The following is a 15353-nucleotide window of genomic DNA, read 5'->3' as shown; positions in this document are numbered from 1 at the left end:
CCAAACAAGACATCTGTGGTAACCAAAAATGTCCATATCCTAATCCCTAGAACTTGTGAATAGGTTACATTACGTGGCAAAGGAGAATTAAGGTTGCAGATGCAATTCAGGTTGCCAATCAGCTGATGGGAGATTATCCTGTATTATCTGGGTGATCCCAATGTAATCAGGAGAGTCCTTACAAGGAGAAGACGGAGGCAGAAGAGTCAATGTCAGATTGATGCAGCCTCAGAAAGACTTGACTGGGCGTTTCTGGTTTTGTACATGGAAGGTGATATGGTTGAGCTGTGTCCCCACCCAAATCTCATCTTGAGTTGTGGGAAGGACCTGGTGGGAGAGAATTGAATCATGGGGGCACTTTCCGCCTTACTGTTCTTGTGGTAGTGAATAAGTTTCATGAGATCTGATGACTTTATAAGGGGTTTCCCTTTCACTTGGCTCTCATTCTCTCTTGTCTGCTTCTATGTAAGACGTGCTTTTCACCTTCTGCCATGATTGTGAGGCCTCCCCAGCCACATGGAACTCTGAGTCTGTTAAATTTAATGTGAGTCCATTAAATCTCTTTTTCTTTATAAATTACCCAGTTTCTAGTTTATCAGCAGCGTGAAAACAAATACAGAAGGCATAAATTAAAAGTAAAATCCTAAGTTCTGCAGCCCTGAATAGAACCCCGCTTCGCCAAGTAAACTCCAGAAAAAAACTTTAAAATCTTAGTTCCCTCCCGTGATGGGACAGGAGGTCAGACATGCCTCATTATAACCTCTCCCTTTTGTGGTTTAGACACAACAGCTGACCAGCATTAATGTTAAAATAGAGATCGTAAGACTGACAGAATGGACTCTTTGTGGCAATAAGATACCAACTTATAAACAAGACCTAAGGCCTTGCCAAGCAAGGGCTAGGTCCACACCCTTACACTTAAAGAATAAACCATGTCCTAGCTGCTACAAGACTTCTTTTTTTTCTCCAGCAGCTAAACAAGCACCAGCCTGGAAATAAGCCACATTAAAACAATTACAACCAGTCCAGTTCACAGACGCTGACTGACTCCCTGTTCTGCCAGCCATAAATGCAGCTTCGATTGGACAAAAGACTGATCTCAATCACTTCCTCCTGATAAGAAAACCACAACAATGAACTGGTTCTGACCGGTTTACGGAGGCTGCACACTTGCCTACCTTTGTGTCCTGAAAAGACCTTTGGACATACAGGGCCTAACTGTAATGCATTTAAATGTGAAGTCTCCACCCCAAAGTGAACATGGATCCTTTCTTATACAGGTTTTCTCAATACACATGTGCCAGGACTACCCCTTCATGAATATTCATAGCTCCTCCTGTAACCTGTTGAATATGTCTGTTTAGCCAACCTGTTTGTCCTAAAGCTCCTGCCCCAACCCCTCCTCCTTTGAAGTCCCTATTTTTGGTCTTGGCCGGGAGCTGCAATTCCCAGCCTGCTTGACGGCTACCTTGCAGGTTGTAATACTTTATAAGAAATACAGTCTCCCTCTCTCCTTTTCTAAACTTCTAATTCTTTTTTTAAGTTAACAAAGGGGACCCAGTGTCAACAGAATGTAGGTACTTCTAGAAGCTGGAAATGGCAAGGAAATGACTTCTCTCCTATAGACATTAGAAGGAACATGGATAAATCGATTTTACCCCAGTGAGACTCATTTTAGACTTAACTGTAAGATGATAAATTTGTGTTGCTTTAAAACCACTAAATTTGTGGAAAATGTTGTAGCAGCAACTGGAAATAATGTGATATTCAGTTCAAAAAGATAACCTAATGCCTATTTAAATTTTAAGAAATATTAGGGACACCAATAACATTTTAAAATATAATATGCTCTGGGTTAATTTATATCCACAGATACAAAAATAAAAGATTGAAGAAGAACGTTTTCAGGAAAAAGGCCAAGAATCTGTAATGAATATAAGAATATTCTACCATACAGTGATTCTTTGTTAGAACACAAGCTACCATTCTACATGTGATAATACTTTCCCTCCACAAAAATATAGGCAATATACTTAAAACAGTCTGTGTCAAACTCCTTAGCCATGGTTTACTCACTTCTCAGTTGCAAGCTCGAAGGCAATCTGGTGCTGAACCCTATAGCTCTAGGCAGCTCTCAATCTTCAGGGCCTAATTATAATAGTTTTATTAACTCAGAGTAGAGTTAGCCAGAGGTTTTAGTTCCAGGAGATGCAGGCCTGATGTGGGAAAAATCAACCTGTACTTAGACACTTTGACTAACCCTCATATTATCAAACTGGCTCTCCTCTCCTTCTCTTTCCACCTGGCTATTTGTACACAACCTCAGAGGGTAATTGGTCCTTCTTATGATTGGTACAATTTTTTTCCTTTTTTTTCCCCAAAAATATGTAGCTTACTTACAATTCTCTCCTTATGTCAAGATGGCTCTATTTAAGCAAATATAGACAAAGGTATCTACACTCAGTAGATAGATACAGACTTAACAGAGGAAACAGAATGCCTCTCTATACCCAATGGGTTTACATTTTCTGGAATTTAACTGTCACTAGATAAAACAATCAATCCAAGGCAATTTCCTGGTTACTTCTAACACTTTTGATCCAGGAACTGCACTTGTCCTTCAGGGCGAGGGTGATGAATACAGGAGGGCAAGCTTCAGACAACACCTGCAGGCGTGCGGTTGTGGACAGTGTTCAAATGAGCTCCAGATTTGACTCGAGGAAAGAAACGCACCTTCAGATTTTAGGTCAGAAAAATGTGCCTGTTCAATCACACACCCATGAATTTATAAATAAGAAACACAAAGCAAAACAATCCCCAATGCAATTGTTAAATATTTTATGAATTATTATCTGTGTTGCTTTTTATTCAGAGTTTATCATGACCTACATAAATTATATGACCAGTTTTTTGTTTAACCACAGATTCATTTTTTTTCCTCATAAGCCCTTGCAGTTTAAGATTTCTTAGGCTAAACTCAAAACCAGATGCTAAAACCTATCTTTTATTCCCATAACCAAATATCATCCTTATTCTAGAATTAATTTTAGAACATATTTGCTACCATAAAACATGTAATTATTAAAAAATTTACTCATTTTTAATAATCATGAGTTACAAAATTAATAGGGTTCATAGTCATTATTTTAGGTATGCAAAATTTATTTTTATTTTATAACCTAATTAAATGGTTTTGGTAAACCTTTTCTCCTGGATGTTTTCTACTGAGACTTGGAAGGAAACTCAGATATGAGCCATGCATGGTGGCTCACTCCTATAATCCCAGCACTTTGGGAGGTTGAGGCTATAGGATCGCTTGAGCCCAGGAGATTGAGAGCAGCCTGGGAAAGATGGTGAAACCCCATCTCTACAAAAAAGAAAAACAATTAGTTGGACTTGGTGGTTGCTCCCGCCTGTGGCCCCAGCTACTCGGGAGGATGAGGTAGGAGGATTGTTTGCACCCAGGAGTTCCAGGCTATCAACACTTTTCTTATAAAACTGACGAAATTGAAGATGGCCAAGATCACCAGCTGGTGAGTATTATAGCCTCATCTGGCTCCACCACGGGAACCTGCAGACTGTCTTTCTCAAAGACACCTCTGCTTTGCTGATGTCATTGTTAGTGACGTGTTCTGAGAACAGATAAATGAAAATTCTTTAACTTATGCACAAATACTTAAGGTACCAATTTAGATATATTCACTGTGCCTGACTTTAGTAAAAGGGCAAAGATTCGTATATGAGAAATGAAAAGATATTTCACACACAATAAAATAACCCATCGTAATAAATAAATAAATGAGCTAGTTTTGCATTCACTCTACAGACATTGCCATAGTTCTTAGATTATGTTATATATAAGGAAAAAACAATGGAAATATTCTATACATTATTTTTGTTGTTTATTTAAATAATCTGGGCTATAACTAATAATTTATGCCATGTTTCTAAATTTAACACTATCCTCAGAACCAAACCAAACAGTAAAAAACAAAGCAGCAGAACTTTTATTTCCAAATAATATAGATCTCCTAAATTAAATATAAAGCATTATCACTTATAATACTGGATCGGGTACTAAACTGGTTTTAGTTTTTTAAGCAAGCATGTTTATTCTACTTGCTATGTCATGATTTTTAAAGGAACTTAAAATCATTGATTCATTTAGTCTTCATAACAATGCTATCATATCAGCCCTGTCAGGTTTGTACGATTATTACCTGCAATTTACAGATAGAGAAAAAAAAGTTGTTAGTGTCAAATGAAGCTACATTAATTAAATGAGGTATCTAGAATGACGAAGGGACTGCCTCCTTGCTGTTGCTTGAACCGGGCCTTTGCGTTTGCTATTTTCTTTTCGCAAATACCTTTTCTCAGATACCACTTAGCTTACTACTCAGGTCGAGTCACATTTGCACTCAAATGTCTTGCTATTATGAGTTCTCTTTTTACCACTCTACTAAAAACAGCGTTCCATTCTCATTCTCTATGTCCTGTTTTATTCATAATTCATAGCACTTATTATTTGTTCATTATTTTTCTTCCTTCTCTAATGCTCTGAAATCTGCAAATTTGTATAGTTCAGTGCCTGGGAGAGTGACTCTGACTCACGGCTGGCATTAAATGAAAATATTAATCAAATAAATTTTAGGCCAAGATAATATGATGATGTCATGCTTGATACCATCCTCCATGGTGTTACCAAGTCAACAGATTATGGATTAAAATAATATTAAAAAATTAAAAAAAATTTCCATAAAAATACACTAAAATGCAACATGGTTTGAAAGCAAAGGGAGTCAGAGCCAATAAGTCATATTCATCCCGCAGAATAATGTGCCCTACTCCAATTGAGCCCCGGAAGAGGAGTAACTAAAGCCTCGACCTGCTAACATAGGACTGTGATTATGAAATGGGGCCCTGGATATTTAGTTGAAGACAAATGAAAAAATCCTAGACTCTAATACTTAGAGGGCTGAGCAGAGAGAAAATTTAATTTAACATGAGCCTGCAAACCAAAAATTAAAAACAAATAAGAAGGCTAACGTTAAAGACACCTCCCCCAACAAAAAAAATCAACAATTAGAAAATGAAATCATTCAAGATTTTTAAGAAGTGGCAGATCAGTTTTAAATGAATTTGAAATAAGTATGTTTAAAATAAAGGGTAACAATGAAATAACATGTTTTACAAGACAAGAAATAATGTAACAAAAACAGAAATGAAAAAGGTGTATGTGGAGTATAAAAAAAGTGAGGAAATTAGTCAGAAAGCCTCAAAAGAAAAAAAAAAATAGGTCAAGGTAGGTCAGTATCAAAAGGAGAGAGATATTGAGCCAAGGATATATTTTGATAAATGTTTTTCATTTAAGACTTGGTGGGAATACATATCATGTATTTTTGGAACAGCAGAAAGCCAGAGTAAGTGGAGGAAAGATTAGTAAAGGAAGATGTGATCGAGGTGTTTAGGACCAAAAAATATGATAATGATTAAAAAGCTCTAAGGAAGTCTAATAGGAGTTCCAGAAAAATACTCTTCTCCCCCTGCCAAAAAAAACAACAGTGAAAGAATTATGGAGAAGCAGAGATAAAAGAGAAAGTAGGCAAGAATGTTCCTCCATTAAATACAGACCACCTCTGAAAAACAAACTACAAATTATGCTTCAAAAGATGTAGAGTGGCTGGCAGAAGAAATGTGTTCCCACAAATATAGAGAACATATTAGATAATTTAATTAACTTTTGACTATTAAATAATAGCTCTTGTCATCTAAAAAGTTGGAGAAGTTATAAAGAATAACATGAGAGGTGAGGCAGGTGATTGTCCAACACAAATCATGAAAAGGTCCTTGTCACCTTCCAGGAAGGGATAGATAATGAACAACTTTAGATTTTTTAGAAGAGAAATTTGTTTGATCAGGAGGGGTAAATGGAAGCAACTATCAATCTGCAAAATGGAGAAGAACAAAAGCAAAGAGGAAGGAAGAGGAAAGTAAGCAGCAATCAAATAAACAACTGCTACTCAAGATGAGTCTGCAAATAGAAATTCTGCAACTCAGTCTGCTGTAGCATCACAGAGACTCTGTAGTAGGATTTACTTGTCTTGAATCCTGGCACTCCAATACTATTTGAGCTTGGGCAATTGATATAACCTCTCTAAATTGGGGTGTCTTTTTCTTTGAAATGGGAATCACAGTGTAATTGTCCTTATAGGCTTATCGTGAATATTAAATTAGATAATGTTCATTAAAAGAGCAGTTGTTAACACAAATTAAATATTTCATTTAATGATATTGATGTACATAAAAAGAAAAAGTAAGAGAAATAGTATTTCTAGCAAAGATGAATCCCATAGGGACCAACACAATTTGAGCCAAAAAATAGAAAATATGCTAAAAGAAAATGTGTGTGTGTGTATATATACACATATACACACACACACACACGTTTTTATCTATTTTTCCTATATACTTGCCTGTTTATATATGTATGCACACATATGTATATATCATTTATACATACATATGTATATACACACACACAGAGCCCATATGTCAGTTGTGTGGTCTAGAAAGAAGCAATGATAAGGTGTTGTTAATTGCATATATTAATTATTCACAATGGGTGAGAAATATGAAAGATGCATCTTTGACCTAGTAGATACCTGGATTTATGTCGTGGATAAAAGGAAATAAATATTTGACATACTTCTAAGTCCTTTAAATTATTTTAAAGTTATAAGGTTTTAAAACCTTATAACTTCCAGGTCAAAATCTAAGTAGACAGTGCATTGTTGAAAGTTTTAATATTTGTGCTTGAATTTTGCTGAATAAAAATAAAAAGTGATTATAGTCTTTTTATGTGTGTGTGTGTGTGCTAGGCAGTCTAGCCAGATTACTGTTTATTTCAATTTTACAAGTGAAACAACAGAATTTGATCTTTTAAAGATCAAATACAGACTTCTGGAACAGACACAATGGCATAGGCATGCTTTTCCTCATTCCTCCCTGATAAGCACAACTATAACACAGGAAATGACTCAAGAAGTAAACACGGAGCGGCTCAGAAAGGTAGTAAGAAGAAGGTAGTTGGTTTGGAACCTCAGGCCTAAAGGAACAGCAGGGGCTGGGCATTTTATATCCTCATACCCAACAGAAGATGACTTAGACCCTCAATCCAGCAGCAGAAGGTAGCTGAGGTAGGCTCATTCTTCTTCTGGATACCAAACAGGAGTCCTGACAACAGGTGAGCCGGGCACCACTGGTGAGAGAGATCAATCAGGAGATTTGCTAACACCAAGTGACCAGGAAAGTCCATATTCTGCATCCCCATATGCATGATGCTCCCCTCCATGCCAAGAGATGCTGAGGTGGAGCACCTGAGCAGAGGGGGGTGAGGGACCAGCATGGGACCTAGTCACAACAAGTGTCCTGGCCCAGGAGGCCTCTTTGAGCTTCAGGCCTGAGACCCACCTGCTCAGCCCAGAGACTATGGAGCAGAGTGCGGAGGGGCTGAGGAGGTGGCATGAATAAGGGGATCCTGCTGCAAAGGTGCCCAACTCAGAAAGTTCGGTCCATCCCAAATAATCAGGGAGGATCACCCCCTTAGGTGCTAAGCCAGGAAACGTCTTCATGGCCTGAGGCTCCCTCCTCCCACAAGAAAACACACTGTAGGCATAATAAAGGATAATAAGGAAATACTATGAACAGCTTCATGTTTATAAATTCCACAACTTCAAAGAAATGGACTAATTCCTTGAAAACAACAAGCTCAAAACCTAGTCAACATAAAATATTTAAATAGTTATATAACCATTAATGCCATTGAAATTATAATTAAAAACTTTGAAAAAAAATATCTGGGCCCAAGTGAATTTATCAGAAAGTTCTACTAATATTTAAAGAAAAAATAATATTAATTATAAAGAAAATAGAAGAGGAGGAAACACTTTTCTATTCATTGTATGATGCCTGTATTATGGCACCTAAATCTAACAAATATAATACTGAGAAACATATATATATATACACATTTATATATATCTATATACGTGTATGTATATAGATATATATACATATATGTGTGTATATAGATATATATACATATATGTGTGTATATAGATATATATACATATATGTGTGTATATAGATATATATACATATATGTGTGTATATAGATATATATACATATATGTGTGTATATAGATATATATACATATATGTGTGTATATATATAGTGTGTGTGTGTATATATATATATATATATATATATATATGTCAATATCTGTCATGAATTTAGCCACAGAAATTGTCCACCAAATTTAGCAAACCAAATCCAACAATGGACAGAAATAATTAAGCACCATAACCAAATGGGATTCATTCCAGGTTTGGAAACCTGGTTCAATATTTGAAAATCAATTTATATGAAGCACCATACAATGAGGTAGAGAAAATAGTCTTACGATCATAGCAATTGTAAACAAAAAGGTATTTAATAAAATCTAACATTCACCGATGATAAAAAGCTTCCATCAAAATAAGAATAAAGAATTCCCTCAACCCCACAAACAACATGTAGAAAAAACCTACAGCTAATGTCACATATAATGTTGGAAGACTGGATACTTTTCCCCTAAGATATTGAACAAAGTAAAAATGTCTTCTGTCACCACTTTTATTCAAAATAGTGCTAAGTATTCTAGCCAAAGCAGTCAGGCAAGTAAAATAAGTAAAAGACAAACAGGAAAGAAAATAAATTGAGCTGTTTCTCTTTGAAAATGACAAGATTGTTTACATTTTAAAAACCTGAAAAGTCTATAAAAACCGTTCATAGAACTAATAAATGAGTCAGAACTAAGCAAGTTCAGAAGCATCTTGGGATGAAAGATCAACACAAAAAGCATCATGTTTCTTTATACTAACAATGACTAGTGCCAGTACCATTTTAGTCACCCAAAGAAAATTAAATATGTAAGTGTACACTTAAAATATGTATAGGACCAGGTACAGTGGTGCCTGTAATCTCAGCACTTTGGGAGGCTGAGGTGGGAGGACTGCTTGAAGCTAGGAGTTCAAGACCAGCCTGGGCAACAAAGGGAGGCCTTGTCTCTACAAAAGATTAATTTTTTTTTTTCAATTGGCAGGGTGTGATGCACATACTTGTGGTCCCAGTTACTTGGGAGGCTGAAGTGGGAAGATTGCTTGAACCCAGGAGTTTGAGGCTGCAGTGAGCTATGATCATGTCACTGTACTCCAGCCTTGACAACAGAGTGAGTGTCTCTAAAACAAACAAAAACATCTATGGAATTGATATGCTGAAAATTACAGAACACTGAAGAAAGGAATTTTTAAAAGATCTAAATAATAGCAAGAATTACTGTGCTCAAGGATTGGAAGTCTCATAATAAAGATGTCCATTATCTCCCAAATTGATTTACAGTTTTAATGTTATTCCCATCAAAATTTCAGCAAGGATTTTGTAGACATAGATATGCTTTTCCTAAAATTTACATAGAAAGGTATAGGCCCTAAAATAATCACAATGACCTTGAGCTATAATAATCATTCCAAGAAAAATGAAGTGGGAGGCATTACTCTGATTTTAAGTCTTACTCCACAAAGGCTACAGTAGTGAAGATAGTGTAGTACTGGTGGAGAGATAGACATATAGATCAATAAAACACAATGGAGAACCCAGAAATTGACCAGCACAAGTATGTTCAGCTGATTGTTGACAAAAGTACAAAAGCACTTCAAGGAAGTAAAGACAGCCTATTCAGCAAATAATGCCAAGCAATTGGACATTCATTGGTGAAAAATTGAACATCAACCTAATCCTCATAGCTTGTACAAAATTAATTCAAAATGGATCATGGACTTAGACGTAAAACATAAACTATGACATTGCTACGGGAAAAAAAGAACACAGGAAAAACATCTTTGAGATCTAAGGCCAGGCAAAGAATTTTTAGACTTGATACCAAAAGCATGATACATAAAAGGAAATGTAAGTAAATTGGACCTCATTTAATGTAAAAATTTTTGTTCTGTGAAAGACTTTGTGAAAAGGGTGAAAGATAAAAGGCACACTGGGAATGAATATTGCCAACTCAATACCTGACAAAGAACTAGTATCTGGACTATATGAAGAATTTCAAATTCAACAATGAAAAAACAAAAAATCCAATCAGAACTGGCAAACTGAAATCAAATTAAACCCAACTAAAAATTGAGAGGAACTGTAAGCAGTAAATTGTAAGGACTTTTACTTTGGAATGATGGCAATGTTTTTTAAACTAGCATTTCTTATTGCACAACACTTGAATGTACTAAATGCTACTGAATTGTTAACTTTTAAATGGTTAATTTTTTTTTTTTCCTAGACGGGGTTTCACTCTGTCGCCCAAGTCTGGAGTGCTCTGGCGGGATCTCGGCTCACAGCAACCTCTGCCTCCGTGGTTCAACTGATTCTCCTGCCTCAGCCTCCCAAGTAGCTGGGATTATAAGTGCCCGCCACCATGCCCTGTTAATTTTTGTATTTTTAGTAGAGATAGGATTTTGCCATGTTGGCCAGGCTGGCCTCAAACTCCTGACCTCAGGTGATCTACCCACCTTGGCCTCTCAAATTGTTGGGATTACCGGCGTGAGCCACCACGCCCAGCTGATTCTTTTTATGTCATGTGAATTTCACCTCAATACATATGACAAAAAGAATCTCTCATAAAGGGCTCTCAGGGAAGTATCATCATGCACCTATCAGAATGGCTAAAATAAGAACATACAAGTGTTAACATCAAATGCTGGTGAGGCTGTGGAGATCTGGATCCTCATACATTGCTGGCGGGTAATGTAAAATGGCACAGACACTCTGGAAAACAGGTTGGCAGCCTGTAATAAAACTAACCATGCAATTATAATATGAGCCAGAAATTGCACTCTTGGCCATTTATCCCAGAGAAATAAAATCTTATTTTCACTCAGAAACTTTCTCAAAAATGTTTACAGCATCTTTACTGTAATAGCCAAAACTAGAAACAACCAGTACGTCCTTTAGCCTGTGGATGGTTAAACCAATTGTGGCACATGCCTACCACGCAATAGTACCTAGGAATAAGAAGAGAAAACTCTTGATACACAAAATAACTCAGATGAATCTCTAGGGAATTATGCTGAGTGAAAAAACAGCTAATCCCAAAAGGCTGCATAGTGTGTTATTGTATTTGTAGAACATTGTTGAAATGAAATAATTCTATAAATAGAGAATAGATTCACATTTGCTAGGGGTTAGGGATGGAGGTGGGGGTGGGATCTGGAGGAGAACCATGAGGGGGTTGGATATGAATATAAAAGGGCAACATGAGGGAGCTTTCTGGAGATGAAACTGTAGTCATGCATGGCTTAATGGCAGAGTTACATTCTGAGAAATGCATTCTTATGTGACTTTGTTATTGTGCAAATATCACAGAGTGCACTTATACAAACCTAGATGCAGCCTGTTGTGCAACTAGGCTATATGGTATGACCCATTGATCCCAGTTTACATGCCTGTACAGCATGTGACTCTACTGAATCCTGTGGGCAACTGTAGCACAACTGTAACACAATGGTAAGTATTTGTGTATCTAAACATAGCTAAATATAGAAAAGGTATGGTAAAACTATGGTATTATAATGTGATGGGACGACTGTTGTATATGCAGCCTGTCATTGACTGAAGAGTGATGCAGCACATGACTGTATTCAGTATTTTGAGTCAAGTGGTAACTCCATGAACCTATACATGAGATAAAATTGATTAGAAGCACACACACACACACACACACACACACACGTGTGCATAGATGAGTACTTGCAAAACTGGCAAAATCTAAGTGAGATTGGGGAATTGCATCAATGTCAGTATCCTGGTTGTGATTCTGTAGTTCACACAATGTTCCCAAAGGGAAAACTGGGTAGAGCATGCAGTGCCTCTTTCATGTGAATCTATTATCTGCAGAAATATTCAATTAAAAATGCAATAGATTTAACTTAGCCAGTTCAATTAACCATATTCATTTGGCCTAAGATGCCCACTTAAAATATAAAAAAAATTATAAAATGTTTACAATACCATATAGTGGTTTTCATTGACTGTATGAGCTGACATGAGCATATACAAGTTGATATACTGAAGTTTCTGAAGAAACTTCTATTGAATTATCTATAGATAATTCTGTAAAATACATTTGTTGCCAGTTTGATCGAGGTGGATAAGGTGTCCTATGTGTTGTTGAATTCAGTTTGCCAATATTGTATTGAAGATTTTTGCATCAATATTCATCAAGGATATTGGCCTGAATTTTCTTTTCTTGTTGTGTCTCTGCCAGGTTTTGGCATCAGGATGATGCTGGCCTCATAGAATGAGTCCCCCTTTTTATTTTTTTGAAATAGTTTCCATAAGAATGGTATCAGCTCTTCATTCCTCTGGTAGAATTCAGCTGTGAATCCATCTGGTCCTGGGCTTTTTTGGTTGGTAGACTATTTATTACTGCCTCAATTTCAGAACTCATTATTGGTCAGTTCAGGGATTCCATTTCTTCCTGGTTTGGTCTTGGGAGGGTGTATGTGTCCAGGAATTTATCCATTGCTTCTAGACTTTCTAGTTCATGTGCATAGAGGTGTTTATAGTATTCTCTGATGGTTGTTTGTGTTTCTGTGGGGTCAGTGGTGATTGGTTCAACTTTTGCAAATCAATAAATGTGATTCATCACATTAACAGAACTAAAGAAAAAAAAACACATGCTTATCTCAATAGATGCAGAAACGGCCTTCAATACAATTCAACACCCTTCATGTTAAAAACCTCTCAATAAACTGGGTATTGAAGGAACATACCTCAAAATAATAAGAGCTACATATGCCAAACACACAGCCAATATCATACCAAATGGGCAAAATCTGGAAGCATTCCCCTTGAAAACCGGCACATGATAAGGATGCCCTCTCTCACCACTCCTATTCAACAGAGTATTGCACATTCTGGCCAGGGCAATCAGGCAAGAGAAAGAAATACAGGGTATTCAAATAGGAAGAGAGGAAGTCAAATTATCTTTGTTAGCAGATGATATGATCCTATATCTAGAAAACCCCATTTTCTCAGCCCAAAAGCTTCTTGAGCTGATAAGCAAGTTCAGCAAAGTCTCAGGATACAAAATCATTGTGCAAAATTGCTAGCATTCTTATACACCAACAATAGGCAAACAGAGAGCCAAATCATGAATGAAATCCCATTCACAATTGCTACAAAAAGAATAAAATACCTAGGAATATAGCTAACAAGAGAAGTGACAGACCACTGCTCAAAGAAATCAGTGAGGAAACAACAAATGGAAAAAACAGTCCATGCTCATGGATAGGAAGAATCAATATTGTGAAAATGGCCATACTGCCCAAAGTAATCTACAGATTCAATGCCATTCTCATTAAACTACCATTGAGATTCTTCACAGAATTAGAAAAAAAGCTACCTTAAAATTATATAGAACCAAAATAGAGCCTGAATAGCCAAGACAATCCTAAGACAAAAGAACAAAACTGGAAGCATCATGCTAACTGACTTCGAACTATACTGTAAGGCTACAGTAACCAACAGCATGGTACTAGCACAAGAACAGACATATAGACCAATGGAAAATACTAGAGAACTCAGAAATAAGACTGCACACCTACAACCATGTGATCTTTGACAAACCTGACATTAGCAATAGGGAAAGGATTAGGATTCCTTTTTAATAAGTGGTGCTGGGATAACCGGCTGGCCATACACAGAAAATTGAAATTGGATCCCTTCCTTACACCATATACAAAAATTAACTCAAGATAGATTAAAGACTTAAATATAAAACCCAAAACTATAAATACACTAGAAGAAAATCTAGGAATACCATTCAAGACATAGGCATGGGCAAAGATTTCATGAGTAAAATGCCAAAAGCAATTGCCACAAAAGCCAAAATTGGCAAAAGAGATCTAATTAAACTAAAGAGCTTCAGCACAGCAAAGGGAACTATCATCAGAGTGAACACATAACCTACAGAATGGGAGAAAATGTTTGCAACCTACTCATCTGACAAAGGTCTAATATCCAGAGTCTGTAAGGAACTTAAGCAAATTTACAAGAAAAAAACAAACAACCCCATTAAAAAGTGGGCAAAAGACAAAAACAGACACTTCTCAAAAGAAGACATACATGTGGCCAACAAATATATGTAAAAAAGCTCAACATCACTGATCATTAGACAAATGCAAATCAAACCACAATGAGCTACCCTCTCATACCAGTCAGAATAGTGATTATTAAAAAGTCAAGAAACAACAGATGCTGGTAAGGCTGGGAGAAATATAAATGCTTTTACACTGTTGGTGAGAATGTAAATTAGTTCAGCCATTGTGGAAGACAGCGTAGCAATTCCTCAAAGACCTAGAACCAGAAACACCATTTGACCCAGCAATCCCATTACTGGGTATATCTAAAAGAATATAAATAATTGCAACCCTATTCATAATAGCAAAGACAGGGAGTAAACCTAAGTGCCCATTAATGATAGAGTGGATAAAGAAAATGTGATACATATATACCATGGAGTACTATGCAGCCTTAAAAAGGAACAAGATCTTGTCCTTTGCAGGGACATAAAAGGAGTTGGAAGCCGTTATCTTCAGAAAACCAATGCAGGAATAGAAAGCTAAACACCACATATTCTCACTCATAAATGGAAGCTGACTGATGAGAACACATGGACACATGGCAGGGAACAACACATACTGGAGCCTGCTGGGGATCGGGAGCAGAGGCAGAACATCAGGAAGAATAACCAATGGATGCTAGGATTAATACCTAGGTGATGGGATGATCTATGCAGCAAACTACCACGGCACTTGCTTACCTACGTAACAAACCTCCGCATTCTGCACATGTACCCCTGAATTTAAAATAAAAGTTGAAAAAATACATTTGTAATATTTTCTACATGTATAAATCTATAATGCTTCTAAAGTATTAAAAACCTATTTTCTTAATAAGTGAAAATATGTACCTTAAAATATTATGTAAAAGATTTTGATCAAATTTTTTCTGCCCCTGCCCTCCCTGTGATGAACTTCCATGATCAACAAAGTTGAGTGCAGAAGAACACTTTTGTCTTCAAAAAAAGTTATTTAAATAAATACCTTCTTCAAATTAAACAGTTTGTAATGGGTTAAAGTTTTCTCTAGTGTTGCTTGTTAGCTTTTTTATATTTGGACTTATTATTTTAATTTCATATAGTTTCTTTTTTTCTGGCAGGTATGTATGACAGATATATTTTTTCTCTCTG

Source organism: Symphalangus syndactylus, chromosome 4 (genome assembly GCF_028878055.3).
Source record: "Symphalangus syndactylus isolate Jambi chromosome 4, NHGRI_mSymSyn1-v2.1_pri, whole genome shotgun sequence".
NCBI lineage: Eukaryota > Metazoa > Chordata > Mammalia > Primates > Hylobatidae > Symphalangus > Symphalangus syndactylus.
The sequence above is the reverse complement of the archived record's forward strand: the minus strand, read 5'-3'. Positions refer to the sequence as shown.